The sequence below is a fragment of the Artemia sp. Qi Xiang Cuo genome, chromosome 14 (genome assembly GCF_049724085.1).
Source record: "Artemia sp. Qi Xiang Cuo chromosome 14, ASM4972408v1, whole genome shotgun sequence".
Taxonomy (NCBI): domain Eukaryota; kingdom Metazoa; phylum Arthropoda; class Branchiopoda; order Anostraca; family Artemiidae; genus Artemia; species Artemia sp. Qi Xiang Cuo.
Window position 1 is genome coordinate 36537181 of NC_142807.1, and position 22804 is coordinate 36559984.

The 22804-nt window shown below is 34.0% G+C and overlaps 1 non-coding gene across 1 annotated transcript; it reads right to left on the reverse strand.

Moving 5' to 3' along the window:
* Positions 1-10952: 10952 nt before the first annotated feature.
* LOC148944416 (small nucleolar RNA SNORD36) lies at positions 10953-11030 on the reverse strand. Its single transcript, XR_016142893.1, has one exon. It is a non-coding gene; the product is annotated as a small nucleolar RNA SNORD36 (small nucleolar RNA).
* Between the last annotated feature and the right edge of the window lie 11774 nt (positions 11031-22804).

The following is a 22804-nucleotide window of genomic DNA, read 5'->3' on the forward strand; positions in this document are numbered from 1 at the left end:
ACGCTTGAACAATTATTCGACTTTATTTCTGCACATCTTTGATTTAATGTAGCAGCTCTTTACTTTCACTTGAAAAAATTCTTTGTGGAAAAAAGGTTTCTGCCACTAAAAAATATAACAATAGATGTACTTTTACAGAAAATTTACCCTTGAACAATTATTCGACTATATTTCTGTACATCCTTGATTTTATGTTGCAGCTCTTTGCTTTTAGTTGAAAAATATCCATTGTGGAAAAAGGTTTCTGCCACTCAAACAAATATAGCATTAGACATAAGTTTACAGAAAATGTATGCTTGAACAATTATTCGACTTTATTTCTGCTCATCTTTGATTTCATGTAGCAGCTCTTTACTTTTACTTGAAAAATATCCTTTTGGGAAAAAAAGATTCTACCACTCTAACAAATATAACATTAGACATAAGTTCACAAAAAATTTACGCTTGAACAATTATTCGACTTTATTTCTGCAAATCTTTGATTTAATGTGCAGTTCTTTACTTTTAGTCAAAAATATCCAATGCGGAAAAAAAGTTTCTGCCAATCTAACAAATATAATAAGAGAAGTAAGTTTACAAAAAAATTACTCTAAACAAGTTACTTGACTTTATTCTAGCATATCTTTGATTTAATGTAGCAGTTCTTTACTTTTAGTTGAAAAATATCCTTTGTGGAAAGAAGGGTTTACGCCACTCTAACAAATTTATAATTAGACATAAGTTTACAGAAAATTTATTTATGAACAATCATTCGATTTTATTTCTGCACATCTTGGATTTAATTTATAAGCTCTTTACTTTTTAGTTGAAAAATATCCATTGTGGAAAAACGGTTTCTGCCACTCTAACAAATATATCATTAGACATAAGTTTACAGAAAATTCAGTCTTGATCAATTATTTGACTGTACTTCTGCATATCTTTGATTTAATGTAGCAGTTCTTTACTTTTGCTGAATTCAAGAAAGAGTTTGTTACTTACTAACAATTTTTCATAATTTCTCGGATGAAATTTCTGTATTGTGCATCCAAGAGGTGAATTCAAGAAGGAGTTTGCTACTTACTTAAATTTTTATCATAATTTCTGAAAATAAATAGTTGTATTGTGTATCCATGAAGCGAATTCCAGAAAGAGCTTGATACATAACTTACCATTTTTCACTTTTACTTGGAAAATATCCATTGTGGAAAAAAAGGTTTCTGCCACTCTAACAAATTTAACAATAGGAGTAAGTTTACTGGAAATTTACGTTTGAACAATTATGCGGCTTAATTTCTACACATCTTTGATTTAATGTAGCAGCTCTTTACTTTTAAGTGGAAAAAATATCCATTGTGGAAAAAAGTTTCTGCCACTCTATCAAATATAACATTAGAAGTAAGTTTACTGAAAGTTTACGCCTAAACAATTATTCGACTTTATTTCTGTATATCTTTGATTTAATGTAGCAGCTCTTTACTTTTACTTGAAAAAAATCCATTATGGAAAAAATCTTCTGTCACTCTAACAAATATAATAATAGAAGTAGGCTTGCTAAAAGATTACACCTGGATAATTCCTAAACTTAATTTTTATTCATCTTTGATTTAATTCAGCAGTTCTTCACTTATTGTCGAAAAAAGTTAATTGTGGAGAAAAAGTTTATACAACTCCATCAAATATATCATTAGACATAAGTTTACTGAAAATTTACACTTGAACAATTATTCTACTTTATTTCTGCTCTTTTCAGGTTTCAGCCTTATCCCCTTACTTTTCTTTGAAAAACTTCGTTCTTAGAAATGTTTTTTACATGTTTTACCAAAGACACTATTTGTTTGTATGTCTGGGTTGGTGTTTGCAAGTCTAAGTGTTTGTTTTTGTTGGTTTGTATGTCTAAAGTGCCTGTCTTTCTCTGTTTGTGTGTCTGAATCTATTTGTTTGTTTGTCTGGGTTGGTGTTTGCAGGTCCAAGTGTTTGTCTTTGTTGGTTTGTATGTATAAAGTGCCTGTCTTTCTCTGTTTGTGTGTCTGAATCTATTTGTTTGTATGTCTGGGTTGGTGTTTGCAAGTCCAATTGTTTGTTTTTTGGGTTTGTATGTCTAAAGTGCCTGTCTTTCTCTGTTTGTATGTCTGAATCTATTTGTTTGTATGTCTGGGTTGGTGTTTGAAAGTCCAAGTGTTTGTCTTTGTTGGTTTGTATGTCTAAAGTCCCTGTCTTTCTCTTTTTGTGTGTCTGAATCTTTTTGTTTGTATGTCTGGGTTGGTGTTTGCAAGTCCAAGTGTTTGTCTTTGTTGGTTTGTATGTCTAAAGTGCCTGTCTTTATCTGTTTGTATGTCTGAAACTATTTATTTGTATGTCTGGGTTGGTGTTTACAAGTCCATTGTTGGTTTTTATATCTAAAGTTTCTGTCTTTATCTGTATGTTTGTCCGAATCTATTTTTTTGTATGTATGGTTTGGTTTTGGCAAGCCCAAGTTTTTGTCTTTGTTAGTTTGTATGTCTAAAGTGTCTGTCTTTCTCTGTTTGTATGTGTTTCACACAAAAAAAGTTGAAAAAAAAACATGTTAAAAAAAAAAAATAAAAAAAAAATACTTCAAAAAAAGTGTAAAAAGTGTGGCAAAAAAGTTGGGTGGAGGGGGGCTTGGGGTTGGGGTAGGGGACCCTACAACACTGTTCAAATGGAACTTGTGTATTATAACGACCACAGAGCTACACCCTAAATCATTCTCTAAAATGTCTCAAACTGTTTCACCCAAAAAATCCCTAAAATGTTGATTAATGTGTTTTCACCCAAATAATCCCCTAAAAGTAATTTTTGCGTGTTCATTTGTTCCGGCATCCCTGCGCTGTCACATTTGAAATTCCCAAGAAACCATTTCCCGCGTAAAATATATTCAATCTGTCTTGATCTCATTTGAATGTCTAAAAATATATCTAAGGTGTTCCTAGTTACACTATTAAGGTTTCGAAAGAATATAAATTTATCTCTCAGACCTAAAGACCAGAAAAGCCATATTTAAAAATAGAATATTAGTTTATCTCTCAGACCTAAAGACCAGAGAAGCCATAATGTTTCTTAATCCCCTAATGATACATTAGAATTCCCCGTCAGATTTCCATATATCTACATCCAAGTTGTTGTTTAACTAATGTCTACGTCCAGCAATTGTTGTTGAACTTATGTTGACATCCAAGAAACATCCAGAAATTGTTGTTGGACTTATGTCTACATCCAAGATACATCCAGTAATTGTTGTTGGACTTATGTCTACATCCAGGAAACATCCAGCAATTGTTGTTGGACATATGTTGACATCCAAGAAACATCCAGCAATTGTTGTTGGACATATGTCTACATCCATGAAAACAACAAATAAATTGACCGACACTCATAATCATCAAAAAATCATCCAAAAACAGAACAGAAATCATCATATAACCATGAAAAAAACATCAAATATCCATCAAACAGAATAGAACCATAAAATAGCCATATAACCATCAAATATACAGAACAGAATCAACATAAAATCACCATCTAACAACAATATAACCATGAAGAAAACATCAAATAACCATCAAACAGAACAAAACCATCAAATAACCATCAACAAACAGACCAAAAAACAAGAATAAATTATGTACTCGTCCCGCGTCTATTGGGTCCCTCCTACTCACTTAGCTACTTATTATAAGCACTAAAAACGAACAAGAAAAAAACATCTTTTTCAACGGCAAAAGGAACAAAGAGACGTCAAGACTGAGAAGGAACATAGTTAGCATATACGTAGGAGCAGTGGCCACCTTCTCAGCCCTGACTCCTTATGCTTTGTTGAAGCTTGTTAAATGTAATTGTTGGAGCTTTGTGTACCTATTGAGTAGAATTTTTAAATCGAAAATTTTTTACCGTTTGCACTCTTACTGATAACCGTGTACAAAATGAGCACGTTCATTCTTGAAACATTTTATATAAATCAGCGACTGTGGGGGTGGCAATTCCACTCATTTCTTGGAAATTTCTGTCTGTTATAGGTTTTTACGCTGTTCTTTATTATTATGTGAAATAGTTCTTTCTAATTGATACATGCTTTTCAGTGCGTTAAAAAAACGAAAAAAAAATACAGAATAGTCTAAAACATGATGACACAGATTGAAATGAAATGAAAACCAAACCTCACCAAAGGAATCAGTCTTTGCCCATGCGCTGCAGAAAAAGGTAGTAGATACCTATTTTGTGCAAAAAGCACTGTTTATACCACACCTGTAGGTTCATCTGTAGTGGAAGCATTAGTAGGCTACAGGTGGCCCATGGGTTGCATGTTGGCGAGCCCTTAACAAGAAAATTCTCTGGAAGCCCAGCTTCAAAGTAAAGTCGGTTGAAGTATATTTTAGTCATTGAAAATCAATTAAAAAGTGGTGAATTAACATTACTCCTTCCACGCAAATCGGGATTCACAGGCACACATCCATTAAATCTAACGGTCATCACACAATTCCTTTTTGCGGCATCAATTTGACTCATTAATAACATTACCATCAATTTATTACCATCTTTATTCGAACTAAAACCAAAGGGTTTCAAAACCAGAAGGGTTTCAAAACCTTATTAGTTAGAATATGATTTGAGTCTGATTTAATTCACACGAGGAATATTTCTCTTCGACAAAATATTCTGTTCATCTACTTCTGATCTGCAGAGAAAATTGGGAGGTACAGACAAAACACAACAAAATACCTAAACTTATTATTGACATTTCTAGTTTCTTAAATTTACAAATCTTTAACTGTTGTTTGTACAAGCCCGACTACGTATCTGTAAGAAAAGAAAATAAGTAGTGATGAGACAATACCAAAATTATTCATGGTTCCGATAACGATTTTCAATTCTTAACCAAATTGAGACTATGGAGTCATTCACCTATTAAATAAAAAATATAAGCTTTTTTGACAGAGAGTAAGGAGCAATACTGAAACTTAAAAGCAACAAAAGTTATTCTGTATATGAGGGGGGGGGGCTGTCCCTTCCTCAGCCCTCGCTCTTTATATCTAAAGTTCTGAAGCCTTGAAGTTCTTTAAAAATTACTTCTCATTCAAATTCAACGGGCCTTGTGTTTGAGCTGTCTTTATTAAAGAACTGTGACAAAAAGTCAAACATCAGCGTGAAGAGCAAGGATCTAGGAAGGGACTCCCCCCTCATATACAGAAGAATTTCTGTTCATTTTAAGTTTCAATGTTTCTCCGTACTCTCAGTTGAATTTTTTTATTTACTTTCTGGCTGTTTTTCTTATCATGCCAGGAAATCACCCCCCCCCCCCGTGTAAATTTTCCCCCAAAAATTTCCCCCGGTGACTTTCATCCAAACAGAAAACTAAAATTGTGGAAAATTCCTCCCGAAGAAAATACCCACCCCCTCCCCCGAAAGAATCCGTATGCTTCCCAATAGCAAATACTATAAAAAACACTATATCAACGGACTAATTGTGTAAATTACAGCCCTTTCCTGACGGACTATGGTGGTCATGTCATACCCAAAGGCATAATTGTTGGACCTTTCAACTATGCTGAATCAAATGGCTATCTCAAAATTTTGATCGGATGTCTTTGGGAAAAAGGGTGAGGAAGGCGGGTAGTTGCCCCCAAATAGTTTTCGCTACTGAAAAAGAGCACTAGAAATTTTAATTTTCAATCAAACGACCCTCTTCCGATCTTCTAGGATCGCTGGTTCCATACACTCACCCTAAATCCTCTTTCTTTCTTTCTCATCTTTTTTCTGGCAAAAAATGCAAAATTCAAGGTTTTTGTATACAGGAACGTGAAAGCTCTACAGTAGGGTTCTCTGATAGGCTGAATTTGATGGTGTGATTTTCATTTGGATCGCTTGAATTTTTGGGGTGTTTTCTTCTTTTTTGCAAAATTGGATAAATTTTCTCAGGGCTCTAACTTTTGATGGGTAACATTGAACTTAATTAACTTTATATATTTTTATCGACATAAAAATCCAATTATTTTAATATATCTGTTGTTATCAAAATTCTGTTTATAGAGTTTCGATTACTGTTGAGCCGAGTCGAACCTTACTTACAGTTATTTGCCACCATCTATATGATACTGAGTTGGTGAGTGAGGTGTCCCCTCAAACAAAGATTACATTTTAAATTAAATTTTAGTCAAAAATACTCTTCAATTACATTTCTAGATCTGTTTTTTTTTGTTTAATGTGTGTTTGCATTTTTCATTTCCGCATAAGAAAAAGTTGTTTTTTTGGACACGGAAGGCTCATTATTATTATGGCAAAAAAAAATTATAATTTTTTATTTTCTCCTCATGCCCAGTCCCAGTTTGAATGTCCCTTTTTGATCCCTTTTAATACTTACATCTTGAAAAGGATGAATGTAAGAAAAAGGAGCTCATATGCTTAATTGTATTTATAACGCTATCAATTTTTTCACGAAACGATACGTGGCAGAAATGCAGAAAACATCCATTCCATCAAATTAAAAGAAAGTTGAGACGAGAGAGCTAATAGAGGAAGGAATTATACATTAAAGAGAGGCAAACAGAAGAAAGAAGGGAATGTTGAAATGTAGGAAAAAACGAGAAGGATAAAAGGGAGAATAGAACAAGGAGAAGAAGAAAATGAGAGAAAATACAAACTAACCGAGTGGCAGCAGGCAGATTACAATATTGAAAATAGAAAGAAAAGATCAACTCTCATAAGACAAGAAGAAGAATGAAGAGTGTAGTTTAAACTAATGCATGTCATGATTATATTTCAAAGGAGAAGAAAATTATAAAGTTATCAGTAATTCGTAAGATGTTCTAATCTTATGGATTCTAAACTCGTATGTATCAGTTTAGTCATTGCTCGTAGTTTTGAATTTTAAGTTCATACAAAAACAAAATAATGAACAACAGGGCTCAAGTAAGTCTAACTAATATTATAAAGATTTTGTTTTATTAAATCTAACATATATCATCTTAAAGTGAATATTCCAAGAGGTTAGACTAACTGAGTATTTACATCCTTTCTTATGAGAGACGAATGCAAGGTCTTCGTTCAAGGATTAGCCCACAAGATGCATCCACTTTTCTCCAACAATACCCATTTTTTTTTTTTTTTTATGTTTTTTCCGAGGTTTGGACTAAGTTAATACTACAAATATGTTTCTATGAAAAAAATTATCCACTTGCTATTATAAATTCAATGCAAAAAAAAAAAAAAAAAAAAAAAAAAAAAAAAAAAAAGAGCATGTTGAGTTACGTATTAGGGTATTCTATTTGTTTTAGTTTTTCAAATTTTTAAAGTTACAAACTATTTAGCAGGCCTTGAGGCCAGTTAGTCCTAAACTTACCGAAAAACGAAACTACAAATTTGGCAACGCACTAAGGACGTTAAAGACAACGCTCTTTTTTCAGAAGTTAGGAGATACTTAAACTACTACTACTACTAAAACTCACCACAGCACCAAGCCGCCTGAGGCCAGCACAGGTACGTACGCTCTTCCTCCATCCCAATCTATTCAGAGCCTCCCCCTTTACAAACTCTCAGGAAGTTCCGATTTTCCTTGAATCTCTACTTAAAAAATCCTCCAATCCCAACCGAGGACAACCTACTATCCGTTTAGCTCTAGACGGTCGGCCAAAAAGAACAATCTTTGGCAATCTATAATCCCTCATCCGCAGAACATGCTCTAGCCATCTCAAGCTTTCTCTTTATAGCCCAAGAAAGCGGGATGGAATCACACTTTTCGTGCAGCTTACTGTTTGAAATACGGTCAGTCAGTCGGGTATCCAAAACAATTTCTCTGGATAGGCAATTTCTCTGGAAAACATCTAGCAAATCTTCCCCCGTTTTCCGGAGCGACCATGATTCAGAACTACATTTAACCACTTCCATCACTGTAGTTTCCAATATTCTAACCTCGGTTCGCAATCTTTCTATTCATCCAAACTTTTTTCCAAACTGTGAAAAAATATTTTGGGCCTTGGCTATTCTGCTTTTAACACCTTCACTGCACCATCTTTACTAATAATCATACCAAAGTAAGGGAAGCTGTCCATTTGATAAATCTTTTCGTTACTCAACGGCAACGTTTCATCTTCACTTATTCCTAGCCTTAGCCACTTAGTCTTCTCGGCATCAATTTTCAAAACTATTCGACACTCTGAACTCTCAAAACCTCTAAAAGTGCATTCATTTTCAACATTTAGAATGCATAAATCATCAGCATAATCTAAATCCAGGAAAGGTTTACTTCCCCATTTGATTCTGTGTCCTTAAGACAAAGTCCATCAAAATGATCAATATAATACTTAAAATTATAACAAATTAAACAGGAGTGACATCTTTCTTAAAGAAGAAACAATTAAATACAAAGACTGTATGAAAATTAGCTCGTCTTCAATCAGAGACTTACTCTGTTCGTGAGCAAAATAAAAGAATAAATGGGAATAAAAAAAAAAAAAAAAAAAAAATCCTCTTTCAATACTTAGGGTTCTTAATGCATATAGTCTATAAAATGTATATTCAAACAGTTTTTTATCTGTTAGGCATGAGAAGTGTTTCGTGTTTGATGGCTTCTATTTGTAACTGAATAAATCCTACGAATGTTCGTATAATCAAATAGTTTATGATAACAAACTGTAGGTAAAGGGTAGCCCTTGCCAATAGAAACTTGAACCCTAAAAACAGATTTTTTATAAGAGTATATAAGTAGAAAGGCGCTAATTTGAAATAGGGAAATACAATATTAATAAAACCATTCTTGCAACAAGCTGTACAACATTCCCTATTTAGTGGTTTCTTAAGCCACATTGGCTAGTAACACACCTGTCAGGTGTAATAAACACACCTTGATTTTCCATATTTAATTTTTTTTATGATTGAAGAAGTTTAGACCTGATTTGCCCAAAATTATGTAAGTACAATAAAACCCACTTGGGATACTCAAAAATACTTCAAAAGACTTATTTTATTATGATTGAACTTGTTCAGAAAAGTTTTTATTTTCTCGCATAAGGCTTTCGTACGGAGACCTCAAAGGGTTCCGTTAGCGCCCATGGAGGGGAAATAAAACACTATTTTATGCTTCAACGATATGAATATAACAATTTTAATATTACTTTTCCCTCTAAGGTCAAATCCCCTCTCCCGCCCTCCACCATTTTTATTTCATTAAAATAACATATTGTATTCTGTTTTGACTCTATTGTTAACTTTATAGCAATACGGTACTAGCAAAATGCGCGAAAGCTTTTCGTACACCCTTGCTGTTATCTGATTTTACGTGTTTTATATTCCTTTCGAGCCTAATTTGATCTTTCACTCGTTACTTTTTTTTTTATTTTTGGTTTCTTTTGAATGTAAAAAAATCAATAATAAGTAGCCCCATACGCTGGAAAAAATCTTAGAAAATTGCATTATTCGGAAAGAAGGGGGGAATACTTCCTCCCTCAAAGTACCCTGACCCAAATTTTCCGTATGGTGTGAAATTCTTGTTTGTCTTCCTAGGCTAATCTTACATTTAAATTTTACTTCTAACACTTTGAATTTTTTTTTTATTCTATTTAAATAATCAATAATAATTAGTCGCATATGATGGAAAAAAGAATATAAAACTGCGCTTTTTATTCAAAAATATATGTATTTATTGTTCTTTGATATTCCTTCAGCTGGAATTTGCCAGAATAAATCCTTACCTAAATATTATTAAGACGAAGCAGAAGTCTTACTTAAGAAAGAACCCCCTCCCCTCTTGAAAAGGGTTAATATTTTATATTTTCTTTTCGCCTCTGATTTGCAACAATGATGATACCTTATCCAATAAAGAAGGGTGAAACAGTTATCTATACTGTCCCCAAAAGACTTGTAAAAAATAGCTAGCTGTGAGGATTGTCATATTTGGGACCAGGAATGTTGGGAAAGGACTAGAGAAAGTCAAAAGGCACTAAGGTAACTCCCATGAAACTCAGGAGACTGCATGAGACAAAGGAATTCGGGAAAATACTATGAAAGACTATTTTTTGTGTTCATTCCATGTTGGGCAAAGACTAAATCTGTGTTTATGTGTTTATGTGTTTATGTGTTTTAGTCATTAAATGTGTGTTTATGTGTTATGTGTTTTAGTCATTAAAATACTGACTTGTTTTGTCCCCCTGATGTAACTCGATCTTTGACCCTCATACAAGCCCATTACACATTGCAAAGAAGTAATTTAGCTCAACCCTAGAATGTTTCTGTTTAAGCATAAAAGCTCGGGGTTTGCTATCTTAAATATCCCCAAAAAGACGCAAATTTACTGCGATATATGCTGGAAGAACTTATAAGAAATTTTGGAAGGACTCACTGAAACTTGCATTTCATCTAATTGACGATAGGAGGCTAATTCTTAAAAATCGCATATATTAATTTTATTTGAAATAGTACTAGCAAGAAAACAATAGGTTCTGATGGCACCCTCGATAAAAGAAAAAACCTCTAATTTATGCTTCAATAATATAAACACTTTTAAGACAATTTAGAGGGCATAATGATTTACTCTCTAAATAGAAGCCTCTTCCGCCTCCACACTTTTCATTCACTTATCTTGTTTTATTCGCTAAAAGATATTTTATATTTTGTTTCAAGTCCTGGGCGATTGACGAATTTCAATTCTTTTTTTGAAATTTTGATAGCAACGCCCATTTCATGTCAAAAAATCCATTCTTGTTTAAAATTTCAGGATTTAAATATAATATTTTTAAGTAAAGCCTTTCTACTTAATTTTTTTTTCAGCAATCTTAACCTCGAAATTCCAAAACAAAAACCTAATTCATGTCAAGAATTCCACTTTTCGTATAAATTTTGGGATTAGATATCACATTTCTTTAAGTAAATCTCCTGTCAAGAATTTTAGTTTTATTTAAAATTTCATCATTTCCTTATCAAATTTCTCTAAGTAAAGTCTTTCTACTTCATCAAGTTCTCTTCAAGAATATCAGTTTTTAAAATGTCCAGGGTTAAAATATCACATTTTTCTTCAAGTAAAGCGTTTTGTTACATCAATTATTTCATTTTTTAACAGTTACAGCTTCTTTGTTTTGAATTTCGATAAACAAACCCTTTTTAAGAATTCTGTTAAGAATTCTGTTTTTTTTTAAACTTCAGGATTAAAATGTCACATTTCTTCAAGTAAAGCCTTTCTACCACATGATATTTTCATCTTTTTTAACGATTTTCCCCTTTTTTTCAAATTTTAATAGCACAAACCGTTTCTTGTCGAAACTTCTAGTTTCTTAAAATTTGAGGATTTAGATATCCTATTTTTTCCTGTAAACTCTTTCAACCTCATCAATTTTTTTTTTTAATAATTATCACTTTTTTCTTGAATTTCGACAGCAAAACCTGTTTTAGGTCAAGAATTCCAGATTTCTGAAAAAATTGAGGATTTAAAATATCACATTTCTTCAAGTAAGTCATTTCTACTTCATAATTTTATTATCTTTTTACAATTTCCACTTGGTTTCCTTAACAAAAAAACTTTCACATCAAGAATCCCTGTCTTCTTATAAGCGTCAGGATTTAAATGTCACATTTCTCATGTAAAGCCTTTCTTCTTCGTCAGATTTTTAATTTTTAATATTTTCCCTTCTTTTTTTTAGTTTCGTTAGTAAAAAACCCCTTTCATATGAAGAATTCAACATTTCTTAAAATTTCAGGATTTGAACACCAAAATTTCGTCAAGCAAAGCCTTTCTGTTTCATCATTTTTCTTAGCAATTTCCACTTTTTTTTAGTTTCGATTGCAAAACACTTTTCATGTCAAGAATTCTACATTTCTAAAAAAATTTAAAATAGTTTAAAATTAATGAAACAGAAAAATTCTAGGGTAGAGCAAAATACTTTTTACAATATGTGATTGTCTTGCGTGAAAATCAGAGGCTAAGGAAGATGAGGGAGACAAAAAAAAAGTCAGAAATATAAAAACTCAAACAAACAAAAATTCAAAATTTAGTAGTTGCCATGCATCAAATTGACACAAAAGACAATATTTGTTAGTCCTTTCTTGAGTTTCTTGGTTAAATCTACCAACTCCAATCTAACATGAATCTCCTTACTGCCTTCTGACTTGTTCTAGTTATTTCTCGACATTCCATGTCCCAATTATGACACTGCTAACTATTTTTACGAGCGTTTTGGGGTTAATATACATAATTATGTCACTATTCTTACTTGGATAAAGTATAATTATTATTTAAGAATAAACGTGAAAAGAAAATATTAAATAATCGCCCTTTTGGAGAAGGGAGAGTTCTTCTTCAGGTGCCACCAGAATCCTTAATGCGGTCTGTGTGCCAATTTCATATTCGGGAAAATAAAAATTTTCTGAACAAGCTCAATCATAATAAAATAAAAATCTTGTAAAGGGGATCCCAGGTGGATTTAGTGAGCGCGTATGGCTAGGGGAAAATCAGGTCTGAACCTTTTAAGCCATAATAAAGAATTTTTCTGCTAGGGAAAATTTAGGTATGTTTATTGCACCTGACAGGTGCGTTACTAGCCCGGATGGCTTAAGAAAATACGTAATAAGAAATGTTGCAGAAATGTTTATCTTCGTATTGCATGTTGCAAGATTGGTTATCTTGTAGAGTATCTTGCAGAAATGGTTACGTTCATATTAAAAGTCCCCGTTTCCATTTAGCATCTTTCTGCTCATATACATCTAGAGTGTATTTTCTTTATGAGCTGATTCCAAGCAGGTTTTTTTTTCAAAATTACCGATCAGAAGTTATTAGTGCAAGAAAATATTACAATTTTATGGAAGGGCGGAACGACCCCACAAGAGGGTCATGAAAAGTCCACCACAAAGTTTCACGTGTCTGATAACCAAAGGACACATATTTCAAGCTGCTATCTACAGTAATACAAAATGTTGTATTGATGCATCTCCTCATTCAGGATTGTCACGGGTGCGTGTTTGTTTGTTTTTATTTCCTTCCTCCGGGGGGAAGATCTTAGTAAACCAGTGGTCGGCGTAGAATATAGGAATAAGATCTTTTGAGCGAAAATTAAGCTCTACTGTCCTTTCTAAATAACAAAGCGAACCGTTTTCGAACTTGTGCTTTTGACGTTTTACCTAACATGGGCTATGCACGAACATTACAACGGATGGTTTGATACTATAGCTAACTTGATGACGAAAAGCAATTAGTCACTTTCCATTGGCTAAATTTCCTATTTCTGGTAGAAAGCAAAAACAGATTATGGATCCTGGGAGTCAAGAAGGATTGTATTATAATAATAATCTTTTTCAGGTATTGCGAAGGTTTTCCTGGAACAAACTGTTTTAATATGAATGCTTTTATTGATACCTAGAATGACTCATTCTTGTATTTTTTGTTATTATATTGAGTTATAATGTGATAATCTTTTAATTTTAAATGTTTTGTACATTGTTTCGTTTTAGCAAACCTATTGTACTCCTGTACAAAACAAATGTTATGTACTGGAGGAAAATATTTGAATCTGTAAGACCAGGTAAAACGTGTATCCGTTTTCTAAGAATTGTTCTTCTGAAAATAAATTTCACAAGATTGGAATCAGAGAGGTCAATACAAGCTGACGTTTATTTGCCAAAAAACTTCCTAAAAAATGCAATGAAGCGAATCAGCCACTACTTTGTGGTTAAGCCTGCAGAAAAGAATAATTAATCAATTACTTTTTTACGGAAGCATTCATCAATTACTATGAAGTTATTCCCATGACCATTGTAGACTCACAACTATAATTAATCATGCAAATGATCGGTTGTGCTCCTTTTCCATTAAAAGAAGTGACCGAGGCAGCGAATGTAGCAGAGGCAGCTAATGTGATAGCTTGAGAACAAAGAAAACACCTTCCTTGCAATTACAGCATCAATCATCCCTGTAAATCAATTTTTTCTCTGTGATAAAGATTTCACATAATTATGAACAAATCACGGACTATGTCCGCTATAAGATCCTTAAAGTTATATGTTTCCTGCTCTCTTTAATCCATATCATAGTGGGGGCCCTTTTCTGTTGTATTTCATAAACGGACGGGTAATTGGGAAAAAAATCATGACTTTGTATTTTTATTAGCCTAATTATAAACACGGTCAACTTTAACATTGCATTTTCACTCAGAGAACAACTCGAGTCACAGTAGAGAGGACAGAATTCTTTCAATACAAATCAAGCTAGCCTACATAAGGTGGTTTTGATGAAAAAAGAGCTTGTGTGAAACAAATATTACATATTTGATACATATGACTAAACTCTTTAACTTTTTATAACATTGCTCCTAAGTTAAAAAATTCGTTTTTGAAGAATTGGGATTTAAGAGAGAACATCAAACTTTGGATTAATACTGGATTCGTTTCACTTGTTTTAAATTTTACAATCGCTCTTCAGTTTCTTAAAAAAAAAATTTTTTTTTTGTTTAAATTTCATTCTTTCTTAATATCATATTTCCATGGCTAATTTCAGAATTTGAGGGTTAAGCTCAACAAGTTCTGATTCAGTGAAACACTAGTTTGGTTCAGTCCTGGTTTAGAGCAAAAATGAGCGTAATTCTACTCTGTACAGACAACACGAACTAAGTTCAAACTTCAGAGTTTCGTTGGCGCTGTGTGAAAGTGGGTTAAGTCACGAGTCTTCGTAAGGACAAGACATGTCTAGCTGTTGAATAACACTGAGTAAGTGCGAGCTAAGTCTTGACTCGATGCGAAAACGAGCCAAGTCCTGGCCCGGTTTAAAACTATATAGGTCCAAAATGTTGAATTTTGGTGACTTGATGAAAAAAGACCGAAGTCATGGTACCGAAAACCAGCCCTGAATCAGTGCAAAAGCGAGCCAAGTCCTAACTGAAATGCAAAATGAGGCAAGTCTTGACTCAAAATGGTATAATTCGAGCCTTTGTATTAAGACAGTGAGAGTCTTAAGCAGTGGTTAATATTGGCTCAGTGCGAAAACTATCAACTTCTAATCTATATAAACTCACAACATCATTACTGACAGACTCAGTGCATCAACGAGCCTGCATTAAAGATATAAGTCTGCACTCAGCATAAAAAGAAGCTAAGTCCTACCTCAGTGCCAAAATGAGCTAAATCCATGCGTAAAATTGACCTGGTTCAAAGTTGTTTTAATCAAATTATTGTAATGTCTATTTTTCACCTTTCGTTCTTAGGTATTAATTTCTGTGTGACTATTCACTTACTATTCACTGATTACGGACATATGATTCAAACAATTATTTTGTGCACCATCACTAAATTTCTGTGGTCCTTTTATTAAGTTTTTACAAAAAGCAGACGATTTTTGTCAAATGGTGTTTCCCGTCTCGTAAATACTATTTCCGCTTTTCCTTTCTAAATATAAATTCATCTTTTGTTTAAAAAAAATTGGATCGTAGTATTCTATTTTACAACCTGACGGCAATATATTACTCGCTGAATCATGAATTGTTGATGAGCTATTTCAAAGGATTCACCTGCCACCAGTTGTTAAAGTAGTCGACAGTGGCTGTTATTTTGTCTTCAGTGGCACTTTGATAATTGCCAGAATGTCAGCCAATTTTATATTATTCTTTACAGCTCATCGAAAATTCATATTTAAAGGGTCGTGGTTCAAATAATAATGATTATGATTGAATTGATTAATGGCGATCACACTGAATCACCATTTAATGGGGCTATATTTCAAAAGAACACGCTAACCCTTAAGTTGAAAAAATAAACACATAATAAGATCCAGGGCAACACGTTATTTAAGCCAGCTCTTGAGTTCTACTTTTTCCTAAAATCCAAACAAAAATTGTAATATTTCAGCATTTTTTGCTGAAAACGAGAGTTTTTTTTGTAGAAAAGATAATTCTCATTTGATTTCATTTGATCATCATATTCTGTCCTTTACTTTAAAACATGAATAGTACTTCATTTATGCACAAAAACACGGGGCACTATATGCAACAGAGACAATGATGGTGTACCAAAATAAAGACATAAAATCATCAACTGAGGAGTGACTAAGTGGATGACTCAGCATATTACCTATGAGATATACTTGAAGACATGTAAATATGGATTTCATCAAGAAAATGCCAGTTCAAAACAAAGATAATGTAACAAAATTTCCTCACGATGGACATACTGTTACAACAGAGTCTAACTGAAGGGAGAGGGTTAAGGGGTGCTCAGACTGCCATGTGTGAAAACATTTAACTTTGGTTTTTGTGGAGTTCTAGATAATTTCACTATCAGTAGCATAGGTCTCAAAAATTTTGTATAGCATAATAAGCGTTCTGGGTCAATCTCGCTAAAAAAAATAGGATCATCGTCATGACTTAAACTGTGAATGCCTAAAGATTCCTTATGGCAACCAAGCCCTCTTGTATTGATCCACTTTATAGTTATCATAATAAATACATAAAAAAAAAGAGGAGTAATTACACCTTTTTGGCCAAATATTCTTATGAAAACCCTATCAATTTAGACAACACTTTTATGAAGAAATTCATCTTCCTGAAACATGAAATTTTTTATTTATTCCTCAGCGACAATTTTTGGGCTTTTACTCTTCCGTATTTTTCTTAACTTCTGGGTAAGATAAAAATAAAAAATTCAGCTCAAATTTTAGCTCTTATCCCATTTAGTGGCTACCAATTTTAAGAGTTTGAGCTTTATAACTCAAATTGTTAATTTAATATCTATTAGTGACATAAAGTTAAACGTCTTTAACTTAAGGCTCATCAAGTCTGAAATCACCCATTAACAGTAATTAGAATTTTTGAAATTGTACGATTTTGAAAAAGAGAGAAAATACCTAATAAAGTTGATATGCCCTTTGAAAGTGGCACCATCAAGTTAAGCATTTCTAAGAAGTACGACTAAGTTTCCAAGTTTCTAAGTGCAAAAGTATAAAATTTTCTTCATCTCGAGAAGGGTTGGTGATGGAGACAATTTTATTTTGTTTTGTTAGGTTGTTTTTTTGGGGGGAGGGGTTTCTGTGGGTGATTGTATCAAACCTCTGGGCATCAGTTATCAGAAGGGAGCTCTTTCAAGTATGAATTTGAAATTCTAGTGTATGTGCCAAGAAACTGCTAATTTTTTCTATTTTGAGCAGAAGAACAACATTCTTGGCATGACATAACCATAAATATAACCATGGTCTAATCGAAAGTCTAACCATAAAACAATTAAATACAACCACAAAAAAGAAATATCTTTTGTCATTTTGTGTGGCAAAGCAAAGTTTTGGTTCTCCTGGGGTGAAAACACTATCTAGTAAGACTTTTGAGACAGGCAATGGCTTAGACCTATCGAATAGTTATATACTTAGCCTCCCAGCCCCTAGTGTCACCCGGTGTTGCATTCGTTGTCAAACATGTTTATTACTACTATTACCGCTAGTGAAAAATCACAGTACCAACCCAAATTAAGACATCAAAGTTATGGACACTCCACCCCCAACGCAAATTCTTCAAGGCTTCACCCTTTACTCCTTCTCATGTAAGTCCCATTTTATATCTATTACTTCTGTGGCCTCATCTCGACGATTCTAGCACGTCTTACTTTTTGCTCGGCCTCTGTAATTTATCCTTCGGTTTTCTAAAGCTTCAGTTTTTAGTTCAATACTCCGGTAAATCTATCGAGGAATGAAAAGTTTGGTTTAGGAGGTTTAGGGAAGTGGTAGGCTTACTATTATTTTTGGTAATATCTGTTTTTTTTTTACTTTGACTAAATTATTCATTTCTCATGGTGTTCGTTTTAGGATCGTTAGGATCATCAGGGATCAAACCTTTTCGGGCCAGTTTTGGGCCCCAACCAAAATATATTTTTGACCTTTATCTCATCCTGTTTTCTGGATTAGATAAACCTTCTTTTCAACTTTTTCTTTTGCATTGGGGTCCCCATGGCTCAAGGAATTATTATCATAATTTCCAAGCAAATTAGAAAAGAAAATGATCTAGCCCTTCTTAGGGCCCAATTTTTGGGGAGCCCTTATCCCCAAACGATTTAAATTATTCTTCACATATAGGCCTAAGATATCCTAAAATTTTTCTGTGATATTATGGGCGTTACAGGAAGCAGGTAGCAAAAAGAACATTGGAGGGCTCGTTGTCCTTTAGTCACTCTCAACTCATATAAACGGCACTAGAAATTCCAATTTCCCATGAGATAACTCATTTCCTACGTTTCTGCTATCGAGCACTTATATACGAAGTGGTCGGGAGAAGGAGAAGATATTGGAAAGAACGAAATGATACAAAAAAAATAAATTAAACAAAAGTAATACATTGGAATCCTGTATTATTGCACAGATGCCATGTATACAACTGTTAATTAATACTTAGAGTGCTGTTAAAACAAAAAATATTTGAATATGCTCTCTCAGGTCTAATAATCTTCTTCAGTCAAAGAGCTTAAGAGCTTATTAAACTTCATTAGTTATGGATCAGTTTCCGTGCATTTTCACAGCAGAAACATAATATAATTCAGTGGTTCAAAAAATAATACAGATTAATGAATGGTATTTCTGAATTGAAGTATTGCCGTATTTCCAATCACTTCTCATTTTACCAGGCTTTTCAGATTTCCTCGAACGTATTTTCCCATCTCTAATGTAAAAATAAAACAAAACACTTGTCAATGTTAGGAAAGTAATTCCCATTGCTTGAAATCTTTTCCCAAAACGGCTGCTTGAAATCTTTGCTTGAAATCTTTTCCCAAAATCCTTTCTACTAACTTAAATTTTTTTTTTTCATATTAAAGGATGATAAGTGGTTTCCAGTTGTAGACAATACAACCATCTCATAGTACCAAATGACATTTTTCTGTCTTTCTTCGTATTAATTAAAAAAACCTTTCGAGAAAGAAGTTACTTTCGAGTAAGAATTAAGTTGAATGTTCAAGTCAAACTTAAAAATAACAAAAGTTGTTATAAACAGGAGTTTGGCTACTGCCCTATTCCCCTTTCCCTAACCGTAAAAGTCTGAAGCTTGCTGCGTAAAAGTCTGAAACTGAAATATATTTGTATCTTGAACACAATGCTTTTGTTTTTCAAAATATAGAAACAAAATAAATGTAAAATCACTGTAATAATCAAGATGACTGGAAAGAACTCATGAAAAGGTTGATATAATGATATTATGATATTATGATATTAATAACGTTAATATAATAATATTTAGTCCTGGAAACTCAGTAGTTCAAAACTTTGTTTCACTGCAATTTCTCTTTTTATTTTTCAATGTTTTAGATATAAAAGAAAATATCTATAGTGTAAGGGAGTAGCCAAACTCATGTTTGTAGTAATTTTAGGTTTAGCTTTGACTTGAACATTCAATTTAATTCTTACTCGTTTTAAGATTTGCTTGTTGAACTATATTAGTACCTATTATCTTTGTTCTTTCTATGGTCGTTTATTTTGATTTCTGTTCGTTTTGGGTTTCATTTATTATTTAATAGTCATTTATTGTCATTTTCAGTTTGATTTATTATAGGAATTTTTTTTATGGAAAGTTTTTTTTTTAATTAATTTCTGCTCGATTTCGATTTCCAAAGTTTGTTTTTGGTTACTATATTGGAATTTTTCTCTAATTTTTTATGGCTCTGGCGTATGAATAATACTCTTTTTTGATAACCAGGATGCAGATAGTGTCTTTTGATTTAATTTAACATCCCCCTCAGAATTCCCTGAAGGTTCATGCACTTTTAAACATGCCCTGAAAGTTTCCACTTAATGTCCTCAGCCGTTCCTGAGATATTGCTGATTCACCCTTTCGAAAATCAGCATGCACATAGTGTGTTTTGGTTTTCTTCAACATCCGCTAACATTCTCTGAAAGTAGTCACAAGTAAATGTAGTACCAGTTGCAAGCAGTCACAGTCGCAAGTTGTCCAAGTCGGAAGTAGTCACTGTCGTAGTCGCAATCTATCGTAGTTGCAGCCGATATAGTAATAGAGGTAGTGTCCCTTGAAATTACATGTTAATACCCTTACCTGTTCCTAAGATTTTGCAGATACATCTTTTTGATAACTTGGATGCAGATAGTGTCCCTTAATTTAGCTCAACATACCCCTCAACATTTCCGGAAATTCCACCTCAATACCCTTAATATTTTTAGACACGCCAAGGATCAAACATTCCCCCTTTCTCAATGATAAATCCTGCATGGTAAATATAGACAAATCGGATAATTTACCAATCCTTACCCCGGGGGCTGCGGGAGCATGGCATCCTCGGAGGCATATCTATTAGACTTTATAACTATTTTGAATAAATAAGCTTTTCAAGATTTCTGTCAATGTAAAGGGGAACATCTAACAGTGCAAAGATGCAGACACTAAAGATGTGCCTAAAGGACGCAGACACTATCTGTATCCAAGTTATCAGAAAGATGTATCTGCCATTTCTTAGGAACTGGTAAGGGTATTATCTCTAAACTTTCAGGGCCACTGCTATTACTGCGGCTGCAAATGCAACTGGCTGCGACTGCGACAGTGACTACTTGTGACTGCGGCAACTCGCAACTGTGACTGCGTGTGGCTGAAACTGGTACTACATTTACTTGTGACTACTTTCAGGGAATTTTAGGGGATTCTCTACAATGTAAAAACACACTAAATGCATGCTAATTGTCAAAAGGGTGCATTAGAAATATCTCTGGAACGGCTTAGCGGATTAAGTTGAAACTTTTAGGACACGTTGAGCAGAGTTTGAATCTTCATGGAAGGCTGAGAGGGGTGTAAACTAAATTTAAGGGTATCGAGGTTATCAAAAGGGTACATATGCAATATCTTAGGAGCGGCTGAGGGTAAAATACTATGTGCAAATACAATCAAAAATGCTATGTGCATCTAGGCTGTCATAAGGGTAAATCTGAATTATTAGAGGCAACGCTGCAGCGTTGCCTATAGTAAAGGCCATATGGCTCCAATGTTTTATTATTTATTTATTAGTATTTTTTCCCCCAGAGGCACTTCATATGGAAGGGGTCGTCGTATAAGCTTCAAAGGGGCTCATTCGATTGGAAATCAAGAGTTCTAGTGCCATTTTTAATAGTCAAAAATGATTGGAGGGCACCTCGCGGCCCCCCCCCACCGCCCATCATTTCCCCAAACACATCCAATAAAAATTTTGAGATAACCATTTTGTTCAGCGTAGTCAATTTTGAGAAAGAAAATATGTTTTTGAGGCGGACACTCCCCCACAACCCTCAGGGCAAGGGTTTTAAATTATGCCCTGGGGGCATATAAGGTTTTTATAGAAGGCATTGTCGTAGAAATTTCAAAACAGGCTCATTCGATTTGAAATTTGAAAGGATTGTACCCCTTTTAATAGTCAAAACTGTCTGAAGGGTAACTGGCCCCCCCCCCCCACGCCCATCATTCCCCCAAACACATCCAATCAAAATTTTGAGATAGCCATTTTGTTCAACGTAGTTGATTTCCACATAGAAAAAATGTTTTTGACGAGGACACTCCCCCACAAACTTCAGGGCAAGGGTTTTAAGTTATGCCCAAGGGTCATATAAGGTTTTTATAGAAGGCGTTGTCGTAGAAACTTCAAAAAAGGCTCATTCGATTGGAAATTCAAAGGGATAGTGCCCTTTTTAATAGTCGAAAGTGATTGGAGGGCAACTAGCCCCCCCCCCCAGGCCCATCATTTCCCTGCATATACTGAGTCGAAATCTCTAGATTGCAGTTAGGGTCAGCATTACTGATTTCAAGATAGAAAATATGTTTTTGAGAAGGATAAACCACCTCAGCCCTAAGAGCAGTGGTTTTAAATTACGTTCTGGAGGGCAAAAAAGTTTTATTAGACGCCGTTGTCGTAGAAACTTCAAAATCGGCTGATTCGATTGGAAATTCAAAGGGCTAGTGCCTTTTTTAATAGTCAAAATTGATTGGATGGCAACTAGCCCCCCCCCCAACGCCAAACATTCCCCCAAACACATCCAATCAAAATTTTGAGATACCCATTTTTTCAGCGTAGTCGATTTCCAGATAGAAAATATGTTTTTGAGAAGGAAACTCCCCCAGAACTCTCAGGGCAAGGGTTTTAAGTTATTCCCTGGGGCATATAAGGTTTTTATAGAACGCTTTGTCGTAGAAACTACAAAGAGGCTCATTCGATTGGAAATTCGATGGGCTAGTGCCCGTTTTAATGTTCGAAAGTGATTGGAGGGCAACTAGCCCCCCTCTCACGCCCACCTTTTCGCCAAACACGTCCAATCAAAATTTTTAGATAGCCATTTTATTAAACGTTGTTCTAATTTCTGGAAATTAGGTCTGTGAGGATGATAACTGCCCCACATCCCTCAGGGCGAGGGTTGTAAGTTATGCCCTGGGGGCATTTAAGGTTTTGTATGGACAATGTTGTCGCAGAAACTTCAGAAAGGGCTCATTCGATTGGAAATTTAAATGACTAATTCCCTTTTTAATGGTCGAAAGTGATTTTAAGGCAACTGACACCCCTTCCACGCCCACCATTTCCCCAAACACATCCAATCAAAATTTTGATTTAGCCATTTTGTTCTACGTAGTTTAGAGCTCTGGAAATTATATGTTTGAGCAGGACACTCCCCCCACAGTCGTCAGGATCAAGGGTTATAAGTTATACCCTGGGGGCATATATGGTTCTTATGGAAGGAATGCTCGTATAAACTTCAGATAGGACTCATTTGAATGGAAATTGAAAGTTCTAGTTCACTTTTTAAGTGTCAAAATAATATTGGATGGTAAGCAGCTTCCTCCCCCCCCCCAAACCCTTTTTTCCCAAATGCATCCAGTAAAAATTTTAAGATAGCTATTTTTTTTTA